Below are 16,235 nucleotides of genomic sequence, written 5' to 3'. Positions count from 1 at the left end.
CTCCTCACTATGCTTGGGCTTGTTAACACATCTTAGTTGATGCCCACACATGGACACCCTTGTTCTACTTGGGTCTTACACCTGGCACTGGTCCTCTTCCTACATAGATTACCTCTTTATGAGACTTGAGCTCTGGTAACCCTCTCTGGTCCATCCCATGTGTAGTTGCTCACATCACTATTCTTGGAGTCTGACAGCCAACATCAGGCCTTCCATATGTGCCCTCCTCATTCCACTGAGGGTTGATTCTGATGTCAAACTGTTTACCCATCCTTTCTATGGTAATCCTTTTAACTGGAGCTCTGACTTGGCCCCCTGCAGGGACATATTCCTTAACCTACTTAGGCTCTGAAATGCCATGCTAAGCTGTTTTGGAGGGGTGAGGAGAGACCTATCTTGCTCTGTCTCACCTAATGACTTGTTCAGGAAGGGAAAGGGAAGAGAAGAGGAAGAAAAAGCAAATTAAAAAAAAATATTGACTTTATTAAGGTAGAATTTACATTCAAATATACTGTATCCATTTTTAAGTGTATAGTTTGAGTTTTGATGAGTGTATACAGTTGTGCAACCACCACCACCACAATCAGTATGTTTACTTTTTCCATAGCTTCAAAAATTCTTATGGCCCTTTACAGTCAGTTCTCTCTTAAATCCGGTCCAGAAACTATTGTTCTTTTTTCTGTTACTAAAGTTTTGTCTTTTCTAGAATGTTACCTAATTTGGACCATCTAATGTGTACTCTTTGTTGATGGATTTTTTCAACCACCATAATGATTTTCATATTTATCACTTCTGTGTGTATCAGTAGTTTATTCCTTTCTATTGTGGAATAGCATTCCATTGTATGTATATGTACCACAATTAGAGTTTTATCCACTTACTTGTTGATGGATATTTGGGTTGTTTTTAGCTGTGGGATAATTGGAGAATGCTGAATCTCTAGATATCAGTGTTGAAAGTTAATAAGAATAAATGTAATTTAAAAAAATTAGAATTAGAACTTAGACCAGTTCTTTCACTTGTTTGTTTTGTGAGCTTGGACACATTACTTAAACTCTCTTTCTCTCAATTTTTTAATAAAAGATAAGAGACTATGTAGCTCCTATCTCAGGACTGTTGTGAAGAATGCATGCAGAAATTCAGACAAAGAACTGAGCATAGTTTCTAGTGCATAGAATGCAATTAATAATAATATTAGCTGTTATACTACTAACAATAATAGCAATAACAATAATAAATATGTGATGGGTTTTTAATTGCTTCCAGTGCTCACAATTTCATGTACCTCCCAAAAGCTAATTCCATTTACTTTAATATTCTTTTTGTTATTCCATCGTTCAGTATACTTTATTAAGTAAGCACTTGTTGAGTAGCAAGGATTGTAATAGTAATGAAGATAAAAAGAAAGAAGACACTATTTGGGGTCATTTGTAGTTCCATATAAATTTTTGAAATGTTTGTTCTATATCTGTGAAATATGTCACTGGTACTTTAATAGGGATTGCGTTGAATCTATAAATTACTTTGGGTAGTATGGACATTTTGATGCTGTTAATTCTTCCATTAACATGGTACCATGTTCATGGTACATGCTTCCATTTGTTTGTGTCTTCCTTAATTTCATTCTTCAGTGTTGTATAGTTTTTTTAGTACAGATCTTTTACTTCCTTGGTTAGGTTTATTCGTAAGTACTTTATTTTTCTTGTTGCTCTATCAAATGGGATTTTTTGTAATTTCTGTTTCTGATATTTCAATGTTGGTGTACAAAAATGCCTTTGATTTCTGAATATTGACTTTGTACCCTGCTGTTTTGCCAAATTCACTTGTCAGGTCAGGTACTTTTAGCAAACAAGAACAAAATAGGAGAGATCACGATACCTGACATTAAAACTGTATTACAGGGCAGATGTAGTCAAAACAGTCTGGAACTGGCATAAGAACAGACACATAGACCAATGGAACAGAATAGACAGCCCAGAAATAAACCCAAGTCTCTGTGGTCAATTAATATTTCACAAAGGGGGCAGAAGTATAAAATGGAGTAAAAATAGCCTCTTCAACAAATGGTGCTGGGAGATCTGGACAGCTACATGCAAAAAAAGTGAAACTCTATCACCAGCTTATACCATACACAAAAATAAATTCAAGGTGGAAAAAAGACTTAAATATAAGTAGTGACACCATAAAAGTCCTAGAAGAAACATATGCAGGAAACTCTCAGACATTCCATGCAGCAATGTTTTCACTGATATATCCCCTAGAGCAAGGGACATAAAGGAAAGAATAAACAAATGAGATCTCATCAAAATAAAAAGCTTCTGCATTGCTAAAGAAGACAGCACTAAAATGAAAAGGGAACCAACTGTATGGGAAAACATATTTGCCAATGATACTGCAGACAAGGGTTTGATCTCCAAAATATATAAAGAACTCATATGAGTCCACTCCAGGAAGACAAAAAAACCCAATTAAAAAAATGGGCAAAAACCTGAACAGATACTTCTCCAAGGAGGACATACATAAGGCCCAGAGATACATTAAAGAATGCTCAGCATCACTAGCCATCAGAGAGATGCATACTAAAACCGCAATGAAATATCGTTTCACACTGGTGGGAATGGCCATCATAAACAAATCAACAAACAATAAATGCTGGGGAGGTTGTGGAGAAAAGGGAACCCTAGTGCACTGTTGGTGGGAATGCAGACTGGTGTAGCCACTGTGGAAACAGTATGGAATTTCCTCAGAAAACTGAAAATGGATCTGCCTTTGACTTGGCAATTCCACTGCTGGGATTATACTCTAAGAATTCTGAAACACCAATCCATAAGAACCTGTGCACCCCAACGTTCAGAGCACACTTTACAATAGCCAAGTGCTGGAAGCAACCTAAGTGCCCACCAGCAATGAGTGGATCAAAAAACTATGTTACATTTACACGTTGGAATACTGCGCAGCAGAAAGAAAGGAATTCCTACCCTTTTGGACGGCATGGATAGAACTGCAGAGCATTATGCTAAGTGAAATAATCTAGGTGATGAAAGACAAATACCGTATGATCTCACCTATAAGTGGAACCTAATCATCAAAAGAAACAAGTAAAATATAACCAGAAACATTGAAATTAAGGAAAATCTGACAGTAATCAGAGGGCAGGTGGGGAGGGGATAAGGGGGGGAAGGGAGGAAGAGTTGTCAGGAACAACTATAAAGGATACATAGACAAAACGAACAGGGGGGAGGAATCGGGAGGGAGATGGGGATGGCGGTAGGGGGGTAGTCGTGAGGGGAAAATGCAGACAACTGTACTTCAACAACAATAATATTTTTTAACAAAAGAAAGAAGACAATTTCTGTACTGTACCTGATACATTCTTAAAATTACACATTATAACTGATTAGTGGGTTTTGATATAAATTTTGTCTACTCCTATAATTTTTTCTTAATAAAGTAGAATAGTATGGAAACTATCAGGGGGCATTGTGGAGGTGCTCTGCCCTCAGGGCCCCCACCGGCCGCCACCGATAAGAATAAGTCTACCAAGACATGATCTGCTTGGGGAGGAAAGGTGGCCGATCTCTCAAAGGAGAAAGGCCAAGAGCCTTTTCTCCAATGGGCTTTTATTGAGTTCATTTTGCACAGGAACACAGGTAAAGCTCATTAATCATTGTCAGATAGTAAGGATCAAACAATAGATAACATACAAAGAACACTGAGGGCCTATTTTGAGTCAGGGTCTGTTAGCTAAAGGGCTACAAAACTTTAGAAAACAAACTCATTTCCTGCTCAGACCCTTATCATTTAATTGAGAGCATTCTTAGCAAAGTAGGTTTCACGGGATTTTACATATTCTTTCTTAGGCCTGGTCAACTAGGGAACCTGCCCTTTCCAGTACAGGGCTGCACTCATCACTGTCATTGTTTCAGGCTTAAGTCAGGCAGGGAACTAAGGCAGCCAAAAGATTAGGAGAGTTCTGGCAGGCAGAATGAGTACTCAGGCTATGTCAAAGCCAAGGGGTGAGGGTCCATCACCCCCTTTTGCTGTAGCCCCCCAAGTCCTTCCCTGGGGCTTCCCCATGACCGTGCCTGTCTTAGGTCATCCCTCCTTTGAGGAATCTTACCCATCATTGGCTAACTGATCAAGCATTGGGGGCCAGGCAGGGTGAAGAAAAAGGAGCAGAAGTGGTGCTCCTGCCAGGGAGATAAGCTTTGTCTCCTTAGTGGCTTATGGTCTGAAGGTTGCTCACTCAGCCTTAGCCATGGAGGGTTTACAGCTTCTGAAACCAGGCAAGGCGGTTCCCAACAGGGCATCACATGTAATAAAGGCATATACTGTTTTGTGAAATGTGTTTTTAATATGATATCTATACTTATCCATCATCCATCCTTATTTAGATATAAATATACACACAAGAACACATACTTATGTATATATAGATATGTATATATATGTGTGTGTGCTCAGTTGTGATATAAAATATAGTTCTTCTTGTGGGTCATAGTCCCCCCAAAACAAACTTGTCCTAGTACATAAACAGTACTAGACTCAGGACTCCAAGGATAAGAAATCATAGATTTAAATTAGAAATAATTAAGTAATCACTGCATCAATAAAATATGAAATCATTGATAAATCTGCCAAGATATGTTTGTAATGTTTTACAAAGAAACCTACAAAACTTTGTATAAGTGATTTTTTTAAAATGTTCTGAAAGAAGACTAAATATTATAAAAATTTACTTCATTCATGGACTATGTAGTAACCATGACAGCTACCTTATAGTCTAGGAGGACACTAAAGTATTAAATAATTATAAGAATGATGTTATAAAGGACAAAGATAACGTAATCATCTGAGTGTATGAATGGAACCTATAGTTCTTCCCAGTACTATTTCTAGATGTAATAAAATTTTAGCTGAAATTACAACAGCTTTATTTTTAGGATTCTTCAATATGACCCCAAAATTATTAACACCAAAACTAAAGTTTGTTGTACATTAAAACAAAAAAAAAAAAAAAACGGAGGCCCTTTAGAGCCAAGTATAATATTGACACAAATAGAAAAATACAGAGGTGCAGAAGAGAATAGAAAACCCAGAAGTACGTACTTAAGTATCTACTAAAAAACAATTGGACACTGAAGGATTTTAAAGTAAATGTTGAGAACTTAGTAGCCTAGAGGCAATTATCTAGTTTCCTGTTTTATACTATAGTAAATTTAGATATTGGAGGAGTTGAATATTTTTATTATATGTAGAAATTTCACTAAATTAGAAGAAATTTACAGCTAATTATTTTTCAGTGATATCTTTAAAAGAAACTGATAGAAAAGGCTATCCTGATTCAGATATGTACAAATTAAATACATTTAATTTTTACAAACAAAATTTGTAAATAATATTTGCTTTTAATACAGGGTCTGGCTGAAGTAATGCCTGCTTGAGTGTGGTTTCTAGGGTAATAATATGGGTGCAATAATTTATAGTTTTAATTTGAACATTTTACCTAAAATGTCATATGGTGTGCTTGAGTGTGATATTGTTACATTACAGAATTACATGCTTATGATTTTGTAATAAAAGATTTTACAATAAAAAAGTAGTGTTATTTGTGCCTGACCCTGTATTATACATTTATGCATATATAACAACACTCTAGTCAGTTTGAACATGTGTTAGATTTTTCTGTTTTAAAAATGTCTTTGTTCCAAACATCTGTTAGGATCACCTCATCTCTGAAGTACTCATGTAAAATCAGGCTTTGTGAGTATGATTTTTTTAAAGCCTCTCAAATGTAGTTTGAATCATTAGGTCTTAAATCTCATAGGTGAATTTTACAACATTACTTAAAAATTCTCAGCTAATGTTCTAGAGTCTGTGTGATGACACTCTTTTTTTTATCCATGTACTTTTGTTTTTAAAAAAGTGACTTTGAAAAGAAAATGAAAAAATTCAATCTCTCCCCTTCCTCTAATTCCTTTTCTAAAATGCTTCTTGTGAGTGTGTTTTATACTATACCACATTCTCCTCCTGAAACATAAGGGAGCTTTGTTGACATCACTGATGATGCTTGTCAGCAGAGGTTGGTCATCACTGCCATTTTTTTTTTTTTTTGGTTTGTTTATCATTTCAAATATCCATGTCCATTGCAGCAGCTCTGGAACTCATAGGAAAATCCCAGTTTTTACAAACGCCTGGAAGAATCACGTGGGTAAGGTGGAGTTTGTTATAGGGTTTTCCAGCAAGTTAATATGTATAGAAGAGTTACATTATTAGAACAAAAGTTTACTTATGTGCTGTGTCAAAAAAGTGGAAGATGGTTTGCCGACAATATTCCCCTAATGCCCTTAAGAGTAAAGGAAGGCTTATCTATGTCTTTGAATATTTGATAAAATGCTGCCACAGAAGAGTTAATTAATTTAAGGTTAACGGCATTCAGAGTTCAAAAATCCTAAGTAGAACTTACAGAAACTGCTGCAGCACTTCACTCAGTAATACCTAGAATACTTAGACAATCAGATAACTGTTAATTGCTCATATTTTGTAAAGTGATGTGTTTTAGTTGTTAAGTATTATTTTTGCATTTAAATTCATGCAGAATGTTTAGAACAAACAATGCCTATCAGAGGTCAATAAATGTTAGCTTCTTAGAATGTGTAAAGTGAAGAATGAATATTACATGCATGATTGTTATTCAGACTTTTTAAAAAAGGTTTTATCTTCATTTTAAGGCTTTTTCTCCTGCTTTAAGAAGCTTTTCTCAAATTGTTTTCTAATTTTGCCTTGGACACTTTTCACTTAAGTCAAGGTTTAATAGAGAATACTACCATTGGTTAGTGCCAAGGTTATGTGGAGGGGAGATGGTGTTATTAATTGTTACAGAGTATATTCAGGATCTTTAAACTCTGGCACGTTGATGGAAATAATAGCTTTTTTCCTATTCGATCTCCTAGGTCTAGACTGCTAGACTGTTAAAAAAAATTAGATGGATTTTTTTGGAGGCATATCCATCATAACTTAACTTAACTTAAACATTAATAACTTTCAGTTGTCTTTGGCTCTTATAAATTTATATAGAATATTATTTTTCCAGTTTCAAAAATATTGGTTTGGTGTATGGGGCTTTCACTTTTAATTGATTTCTAATCTTAGCACATTAATAATAAAGAATAATATCTATAAGATATAAATTCTTTGGAATATATTGATATTTTCTTTGTATTCTGAAGCAGAGAAAAGGAAAAATAACAACAAAAACATTTCCTTAAAGGACCACATAATAAATATTTTTGCTTGAAATATGAAATTAAGAAATTCAACCATTGAAAATGTAAAACCTATTCTTAGTTCATGGACTGTAATTAAAGTAGGCAGCTGGCTAGATTTGTCCAATGAACCATAGTTTGTTAACCTCTTCTGGCTCAGAGCATGGTCAGTTTTTGTGACTGCTATGTTTGTTTGAATAAAATATATATTATCTATATATCCATTAGCGGTATGTTTATTATATTAAGCTTTTAAATTGTGTTGTATATATCTTACTTATTTTTACTAAATTTTTGTCTTTGATCTGTGAGTTTCTTAGAATAGTTCACTTCCTGCTATAATTATGGATTTCTTAAATTTTTCTTTCAGTGCTGTGAATTTTGTTGTAGTGTTTTCAGGCTCTATTATTAGAACAGTATTACCCCCTTATCTACAGTTTCACTTTCCTCAGTTTGTTACTTGTGGTCAATTGTAGTCCAAAAAATATTAAATGGAAAATTCCAGATATGTCAAGAGAGAGCAACTGCATTCACATAATTTTTATTACAATTTATCATAATTATTTTTGTCATTCTTTATTATTTAACAACTATTTTATTATTAGTTATTAAGCTCTTACTGTGCATAATTTATAAATTAAACTTTATCACAGATAGCTATGTATAGGAAAGAATACTGTCTGGGGTAGGTAAAAGTCAGCTTACAGTTATGAGTACTTGAAACATAGAATTTATTCTTATATTATTATTTATTTATTAATTAGTATATTTATTATTGTTATTAACCTACTTTTACCTGCCCCTGTATATAGGGTTCAATGCTATCTGTGGTTTCAGGTATCCCTGGGGGTCTTAGAACATATTTCCTGCTGATATAGGGGGACTACTATATATATTACAGTAAATCTATAAATTTACTGTGTACATTTATGTATAAATTACATAAATTTTTATGAGTGGTACATCTTGGTAGATTGTTCTTCTGATCACTAATTAAAGTCTTTGTTTATCCTTATATTATTCTTTAATTCTACCTTGTCTACCTTTTTATAATATTATTATACCAGTTTTATTTTTCTAATTGAAATTTATCTAGAATTTCTCTTTTTGTTTGCTTTAATTATTTGTTGGTGTTCTTATATTAGTTTTCTAGGGCTTCCATAACAGGGTCGCACAAGCTGGGTGCCACTAACAGAAAAGTATTCTTTCATGGTTGTAGAGACTGGAAATAATGAAATTAAGGTGTTCTTAGGGCAATGCACTCTCTGAAGTCTGAAGGAAAGGAATCTTCCTTACCTCTCTAATTTCTAGTGGTGGTTGCTGACAGTCCTGGGCATTGCTTGGCCTGTATGTAGATGCATTACTCCAATCTGTGCCCCCATCTTAATGTTTAAGATTACCCCAATCTCTGCCCCCTTACGATCTTTGTATGACTTGTGTGTCTCTGTCCAAATTTCTCTCTCATAAGGAGTCCAGGCATGTTGGATGACCTCAATTTGATTACATCTGCAAAGATCCTATTTCCAAATGAGGTTACGTTCACAAGTTCTGGGTTAGCGTGAATTTCTAGGAGGATACTACTGTGGGGGGGGGCCTCTGCCCAAAGTGCGCCCACCCCCCCCCCAGGGATGAGATTAAATCTGCCAAGACATTATCTGTCTGCTTGGGGAGGAAAGGTATCCAATCTTTTGAAGGAGAAGGGCCAGGAGCCTGTTTCTCAATGGGCTTTTATTGGGTTTATTTGCGTAGGAATACAGGGCATACATAAAGTTCATCAGTCATTATCAGGCAGTAATGATCAAACAATAGGTAACATTTAAAGAACTCTGAGGGCTTATTCTGAGTCAGGGTCTGTTAGCTAAAGGGCCATAACACTTGGGGGAAACAAACTCATTCTATGGTTGGACCCTTATTATTTACATTGAGTGTGCTAGCAAAGTAGGCTTCATGGGATTTTACATATTCTTTCGTAGGCCTGGTCAACCAGGGAACCTGCCCTTTCCAGCACAGGGCTGTACTCATTACTGTCATTGTTTCAGGCTTAAGTCAGGCAGGGGAACTAAGGCAGCCAAGAGATTAGGAGAGTTCTGGCAGACAGAATGAGTACTCAGGCTATGTCAAAGCCAAGGGGCGAGGGTCCATCACCCCCTTTTGCTGTAGCCCCCCAAGTCCTTCCCTGGGGCTTCCCCATGACCGTGCCTGTCTTAGGTCGTCCCTCCTTTGAGGAATCTTACCCATCATTGGCTAACTGATCAAGCATTGGGGGCCAGGCAGGGTGAAGAAAAAGGAGCAGAAGTGGTGCTCCTGCCAGGGAGATAAGCTTTGTCTCCTTAGTGGCTTATGGTCTGAAGGTTGCTCACTCAGCCTTAGCCATGGAGGGTTTACAGCTTCTGAAACCGGGCAGGTTGGTTCCCAGTACTTAGTATTGACAGTATTTTTCAAAGCCTTTCTCCTGGGTGTGCAGTGGTATTTTACTGTGGTTTTAATTTGCATTTGCCTAATAACTAATTATATTTAGCATGTTTTTATATGCTTATTTGTGTGTCATCCTTGTGCAGGGGCCATGATAATCTTCTCTGTATCATTCCAATTTTAGTATATGTGCTGCCTAAAAGAGCACTATATGCTTATTTGCCATTTGTATATCTTTTTGGTGAAGTGTCTGATCTTTGGCCCATTAAAAACTTTTGCTTTAATATCAATTTTTGTTCTTTATATATTTATATGAGTCCTTTATCAGGTATATAAATGATGGAACAAATATTTTGAAAGATGGAATTAGGATTTTTGGCAACTATGTACAGTTGAGGTAATGAGGTTAGGGGCCTGAGTCACTCGGGTGATGTGATGTCTTGTCAGAAAACTACACAAGATGTGATGCATGTGGGGGTGAGGGGGTATGACGAAGCTGTCAGTCATCAGTTGCCCATACTTGTGTCCTTCTGAATCATCTGAATACTTTTTGTGGAGCATTGTTCAAGCTTAACACAAGATTTGATGCAGTTTCGTTTCTGTACTCCCTCAGTCATTATGAAGGCAATGGCCATACAGTACACATGCTCACTCAACAATGTTTTCTGCCCCCGCTGACTAGTACAGTGAAGTTATCATTGTTCATGCATGTGCATTTCAGTCCATTCTCCTTGGCTGTAAGGTTACATCTATGTCGTGCAAACTGTTTTTGTTATGTTAACGATGGTTGGACTTTTTCTAGACAGACCTGGTATTTTATTAGATTTGTAGCTAACTATGTATTTTTTTTAATTTTAATTTTAGATTTTGATTTTTTTTGTTTTTTGTTTGCTTAGGGTTTTGTGGATTTAGGTTTATTGCAGTTTTTTTTTAATTTCAATTTTCAGTTGTACTTTATAAATAGTAGATTTTTGTATATTCACTATATATGTATATTTTTGTATCTTGGGACTTTGCTTAAATCATGTATTAATTCTAATAATATTAATGTAAATACTTAGGATTTTTTACAACAAAAATTAAAATGTCTGACTAGAGATAGTTTTATTTCTTCCTTTCCTCTTTGTCCATCTTTTTTATTTCTTTGCTTTATTAAAGTTAGAAAATGTAGTACAAGAGTGAATAGGATTGTCGTGTTCCTGCTTTTAGGGGTAAAACCTTGTCTTTTACTGTTAAATATGTTAATTATAGGATATTTTAGAAGGACTTCATCAGGTTGAACAGGTTCTCTTCTATTCCTACTTTGCTGTTGAGTTTTTATCATGAGTAGATGTTTAATTTTTTCAGCAACTTTATCTGTATCTATTGAGATAATCATATCAATTATTTGTCTCTTAATAGGGTAAATTTCATTATTTGTTGATTATTCAACCAACTTTGCATTCCCAGCATCAACTAACTCCATTTGTTCTCATTTTTTCCTTTTTTTATATGTTGAATTTGGTTCACAGATATTTTGTTAATGTCTTTTGTGTCTCTGTTCATGAGAGAGATTGATCTATAGTCTTGTTATACTGAGGGAAATGTTGGCCCCATTCATTGATTTGAGTAATTTTATAATTTAATAATTTGATTTGTTTTCTCTAAGATTGTGTATTATTCCTTTAAATTTTGAAGAATTTGCCAGGAAAATATCTGGCTTCAATATTTTTTTTATGGAAGCTTAAACTATGAGTTCATTCTACTAATCATAAATCTACTCAGGTTGTTTCATTTTAGATTGTTTAGATTGTTTATGGTGTTTGAATAATTTGTTCATTTCATATAAATTGTCAGATGTGTGTGTTTAGAGTCACTCATAGTATTGCTTTCCTTGTTTTTAATTCCTGAAATATCTGTAATGATATCCCTGTATCTTGATAAGTGTGTGATTTGTGCCTTGCGTCTTTTGCACTTTGGCTGTTTTGCTAGAGTCATTGCAGTTGTCAAAGAACCTATTTTTGGTTTTATTGATTTCTTTCTGTTTCTTGGATTTTCAGTTTCATTAAATTCTGCTCTTTATCATTTTCTTTCTGCTTGTTCTGGATTTATTTTGCTACAGTTGTGATTTAACACTTTTAAAAAAAAATCTCATCAAGTAATTTTCCATCTAAGCACTGCTTTAGTTGCATTCTACAAATTTTGATATGTGGTGTTTTCATTTTCCTTCAAAATATTTTTTTGTTTACCTGGAGACTCCTTTAAACCCAGGGGTTTAGAAGTTTCTTGTTTACTCTCCAAGTGTTTGAATATTATCCTTCTGTTATTGATTAATTTTAATTAAATTCCCTCATGTTCAGAGAATATACTTTATTTTCTGTTCTTTTAAATTGAACTTCTCGAGTAATATGGTTAATGTCTTTTACCAAACCTGAGATTTGTGTATCCATTTTTTCTTTAATGGATTATGTTTTTCTTAGCAAGCTCTGTTTTGGGGGGATTTGTTTGTAAGGGTTTTTTTTTGTTTGTTTTTGGGGTTTTTTTGCCAACCTTTACTTCTCTTCATTGTTCAGATTGGATGATTTCTGTTGATCTACCTTCACGTTCACTCTATCATCTCAGATGGTGGTATTTAGTCCATCTAGTGTATTTTAAATTTTGGTTATGAAATCTTACCAGTTCTAAAATTTCAATTTGTTTTCTCTTTATGTGTTATTTCTTTGCTGAGACTTTCTCTTTTCATTCCCTTCAAGAATTTGCCCTTTTGGAGAATTTTTGTAATAGCTCTATTAAATTCTTTTTCAAATTAATTCCCATTCCTGTGTTATTTTGGCATGTTTGTATGTTAGTAATTTTGGGCCTTGTTTAAATGCTATGGAAAATACTGATTTTTTGTTGTTGTTGATAAGCAGGCAAACAGTCTGGTTGGGTTGAGGCTACAAATTCTAATTTGCTACCTTTGATTGTAGTCTTAACGTGAGTTCTGTTTTTGTTTCTTTTTTTAAATTGTTGTTCAAGTACAGTTGTTTTCCATTTTTGCCCACACCACACCTCCCACCCTGGATCCCACCCTTCTTTGGCCTTGTCCATGTATCCTTTATACATGTTCTTGATGACCCTTCCTCTGTTTTTCCCCATTATCCCTCTCCCCTCTGGTTGCTATCAGTTTGTTCTTTATTTCAATATATTTGGTTATATTTTCCTTGCTTATTTGTTTTGTTGATTAGGTTCCTCTTATAGGTGAAATCATATGGTATTTGTCTTTCACCACCTAGCTTATTTCACTTAGCATAATGCTTTCCAGTTCCATCCATGCAGTTGAGAATAGTAGGAGTGCCTTCTTTCTTTCTGTTGCCTAATATTCCATCATGTAAATGTACCATAGTTTTTTGATCTACTCATTTACTGGTGGGCACTTAGGTAGCTTCCAGCACTTGGCGATTGTAAATTATGTGGCTGTGAACACTGGGGTACATAGGTTCTTATGGATTGGTATTTCAGAATTCTTACAGTATAATCTCAGCAGTGGAACTGCTGGGTCAAAAGGCAGTTCCATATTTAGTTTTCTGAGGAAACTCCATACTGTTTTCCATAGTGGCTGCACCAGTCTGCATTTCCACCAGATCTCCCAATACCATTTTTTAAAGAAGCTATTTTTACTCATTCTATGCTTCTGCGCACTTTGTTGAATATTAATTGAACATAGAGACTTGGTTGTATTTCTGGGCTCTTTATTCTGTTCCATTGATCTATGTGTCTGATTTTTTGCCAATACCAGACTGTTTTGATTACTGTGGCCTTGTAATATAGTTTGATATCAGGTATTGTGATCCCTCCTACTTTGTTCTTTTTTCTCAATTGCTGCAGCTTTTTGGGATCATTTATTGTTCTGTTATAGAACGGGCATGGGATTACAGGGACCCTCTGTCACTGTGGATTCTTTGCCCACCTCCAGGGAAGTGGAATTATGGCTCTCAATGCCACAGATTGGTGAAAAGGAAAGGAACTGTTTATTCAAAAGACTATTATATTATTATTATCCAGAATTAGAGTAATGACTTAATGTCTTCATTAAAATTTCAAAGTCCCTTAAAACACATCTACACACAGTTCTTCATTACCCCCTTTGCCCTGGCAGGCCAGTCAGGGGTACCGTATCTCAGGACAAAAACATAAGTCCATGCTTGGCTAGCTCCCAGTTCTTCCCAGTATTCTGTGCTCTGCTGGCAGACCTCCCACTGTTCCCAGCACCATAAGCTGTGTCACTGTGATGTCCATTTCTTAATCCAAACCCACGAGGCCCCTTCTCATGGCCCACCAACAAGAGTCCTTTCACCTATTTCCTTCCCTGCAAGGTGTCTCACACTGTCTCCATCTCTAGTCCTGCATTGTCTCTATCTCTAGTCCTGCATTGTCTCTCCTGCATTCTTCCAAACTGCTAAGAGAGATCTCTGGATGTCTGCCATATCTTGCTCTCCTGCTTCCTACACCATGTGGTAACAGGAGCCCCAAAATTGCATAGTTAGCCCCCATATGGCTGCTGTTCCTGGGATTTAAATCCCAAAGCGAATCTTCCTCTGCAACCCCCTTTCCAGCTCCTCCCACAATTGGCTACACCTGCCAGCACTCCTGTATTTTTTTTCAGTCTTTCTGGGCTGCCATAGTAATTCTGGGCAGCCGTGGTCCCATGGTATGGAGTAAACCATCCCCAAGCTCTCACACAAGTGCTGTAAAGGGAAGCTGACTCCCAGTTACATCATGGGCTAAAGTCATGCCCATTTTCCTGGCTCAAAGCATGGCCAAAGCTACTTAACATATCCATGAAGATAGCTTCCTGTTATAGACATGTAAAATAACCATTTTGCATATCAGGTATGAAGCTGGCCAACTGTTGATATGAAGAATAACTCCCAATGGCCCTATGCCATGCGTCCTATTCCCCAGCTGAGACTTGTGGGGATGGGGATATCCTATATTTTTATGTTTTCTGGACACCCAAGTTCTCTGCCTTGTTATGTAACCCTCTGGGGGGGGGGGCCTGCCCACACCCTGCTACATTTCCATATAAATTTTTGAAATGTTTGTTCTATATCTGTGAAATATGTCATTGGTATTTTAATAGGGATTGCATCAAATCTATAAATTGCTTTGGGTAGTATGGACAATTTGATGCTGTTAATTCTTCCAGTCTATGTACATGGTATATCCTTCCATTTATTTATGTCTTCCCTAATTTTTTTCTTGACTGTTGTGTAGTTTTCTGAGTACAGGTTTTTTTCTTCCTTGGATAGGTTCATCCGAAGTACTTTATTTTTCTTGTTGCTATAGCAAATGGGACTTTTTTTCCTGTTTTCTGTTTTTGGTGTTTCTTTGTTGGTGTACAAAGATGCCTTCAGTTTCTGAATATTGAGTTTGTATCCCACTCTTTTGCTAAATTCACTTATTAGGTATTTTTTGATGGATTCTATAGGGTTTTCTATGTTACATTATCATGTCATCTGCAAGCAGTGACAGTTTTACTTCCTTCTTTCCAATTTGGGTACCTTTTATTTCTTTTTCTTATCTGATTGCTGTGGTTAGGACTTCCAATACTATGTTGAATAGAAGTGGCGAAAGTAGACATCTTTGTCTTGTTCCTGATCTTAGTGGGAAAGCTTTTAGTTTTTGCTCATTGAGTGTGATGCTTGCTGTAGGTTTCTTGTATATGGCCTTTATTATGTTGCAGTAGTCTTCCTCTATTTCCACTTTGCCTAGTTTTTTTTTTTTTTTCATAATGCATACTGTATTTTATCAAATGCTTTTTCAGCATTCATTGATATAATCATGTGACTTTTGTCTTTCCTTTTGTGTATGTGGTGTATTATGTTTATTGACTTGCAAATATTGTACCATCCTTGTGTCCCTGTTACTTCTTGATCTGCCTGGTGTTATGTGTATCCCTGAGTTCCCTATTTTGTCCCTTCACCCTGAAAGCTGATTTTTTTGTTTAAATCCTTCCCATGGGATGTGTTTGTTGATTTTAGAGAGAGATTAAAGGTAAAAGGGAGAGAAAGAAATATTGATCAGTTGCCTCCCTATTTGCTCTGGCTGGGAACAGCCTACAGCCGAGGTGTGTGCCCTGACTGGGAATCGAATCTGTGACCTTTTGGTATACCAGATGATGCTCCAAGTAACTGAGCCTTCTAGCTGGGGTCTGAAAATTGATGTTTTATATTTCCCGTTTTGCTGCATAGTTCCCACAAGTATACCCATGTCCAAGGCAAAGTGATGTGTGTTTGTATATCACTCATTCCTTGAGGTTCCTGCTTTGCAGCAGGCAGAGAAATATTGATGTTTGGAAGTAAGTCAAATTTTAAAGTCCCTGTTTTCTCAAATATATACTTGTATGTAGGCCTATCCCTGGTTTTATATATAAAAGCATTTACAACAGAGATGATCTTTTTTACTGACATGAGTCTTGTAAAGTTTTTCTTTTTTAAAAAAGAAAAAATATTTTTAAGGTAGTGTTCTGAGAACATTTGTTATTCTTTAGATTATTGTCTCCCTTCTCAAGTCAAATTCTGAACATCCACGTGACAT

The 16,235-nt window shown here is 35.8% G+C and overlaps 1 protein-coding gene and 1 non-coding gene across 9 annotated transcripts in view; one reads left to right on the top strand and one right to left on the bottom strand.

Annotated features, from left to right (window-relative positions):
- Positions 1 to 16,235, top strand: part of CCSER2 (coiled-coil serine rich protein 2) — a 222,862-nt gene that overhangs the window by 147,191 nt on the left and 59,436 nt on the right. The gene's annotated exons all lie outside the window — the stretch shown is intronic.
- On the bottom strand, positions 9,776 to 9,885 carry LOC123821228. The gene has a single exon (XR_006786079.1). It is a non-coding gene; the product is annotated as a U6 spliceosomal RNA (small nuclear RNA).

The sequence above is a fragment of the Phyllostomus hastatus genome, unplaced genomic scaffold (assembly GCF_019186645.2).
Source record: "Phyllostomus hastatus isolate PE091 unplaced genomic scaffold, TTU_PhHast_1.1 phas_contig_38, whole genome shotgun sequence".
Lineage (NCBI taxonomy): Eukaryota > Metazoa > Chordata > Mammalia > Chiroptera > Phyllostomidae > Phyllostomus > Phyllostomus hastatus.
This window is presented reverse-complemented; position numbering and strand designations above follow the sequence as displayed.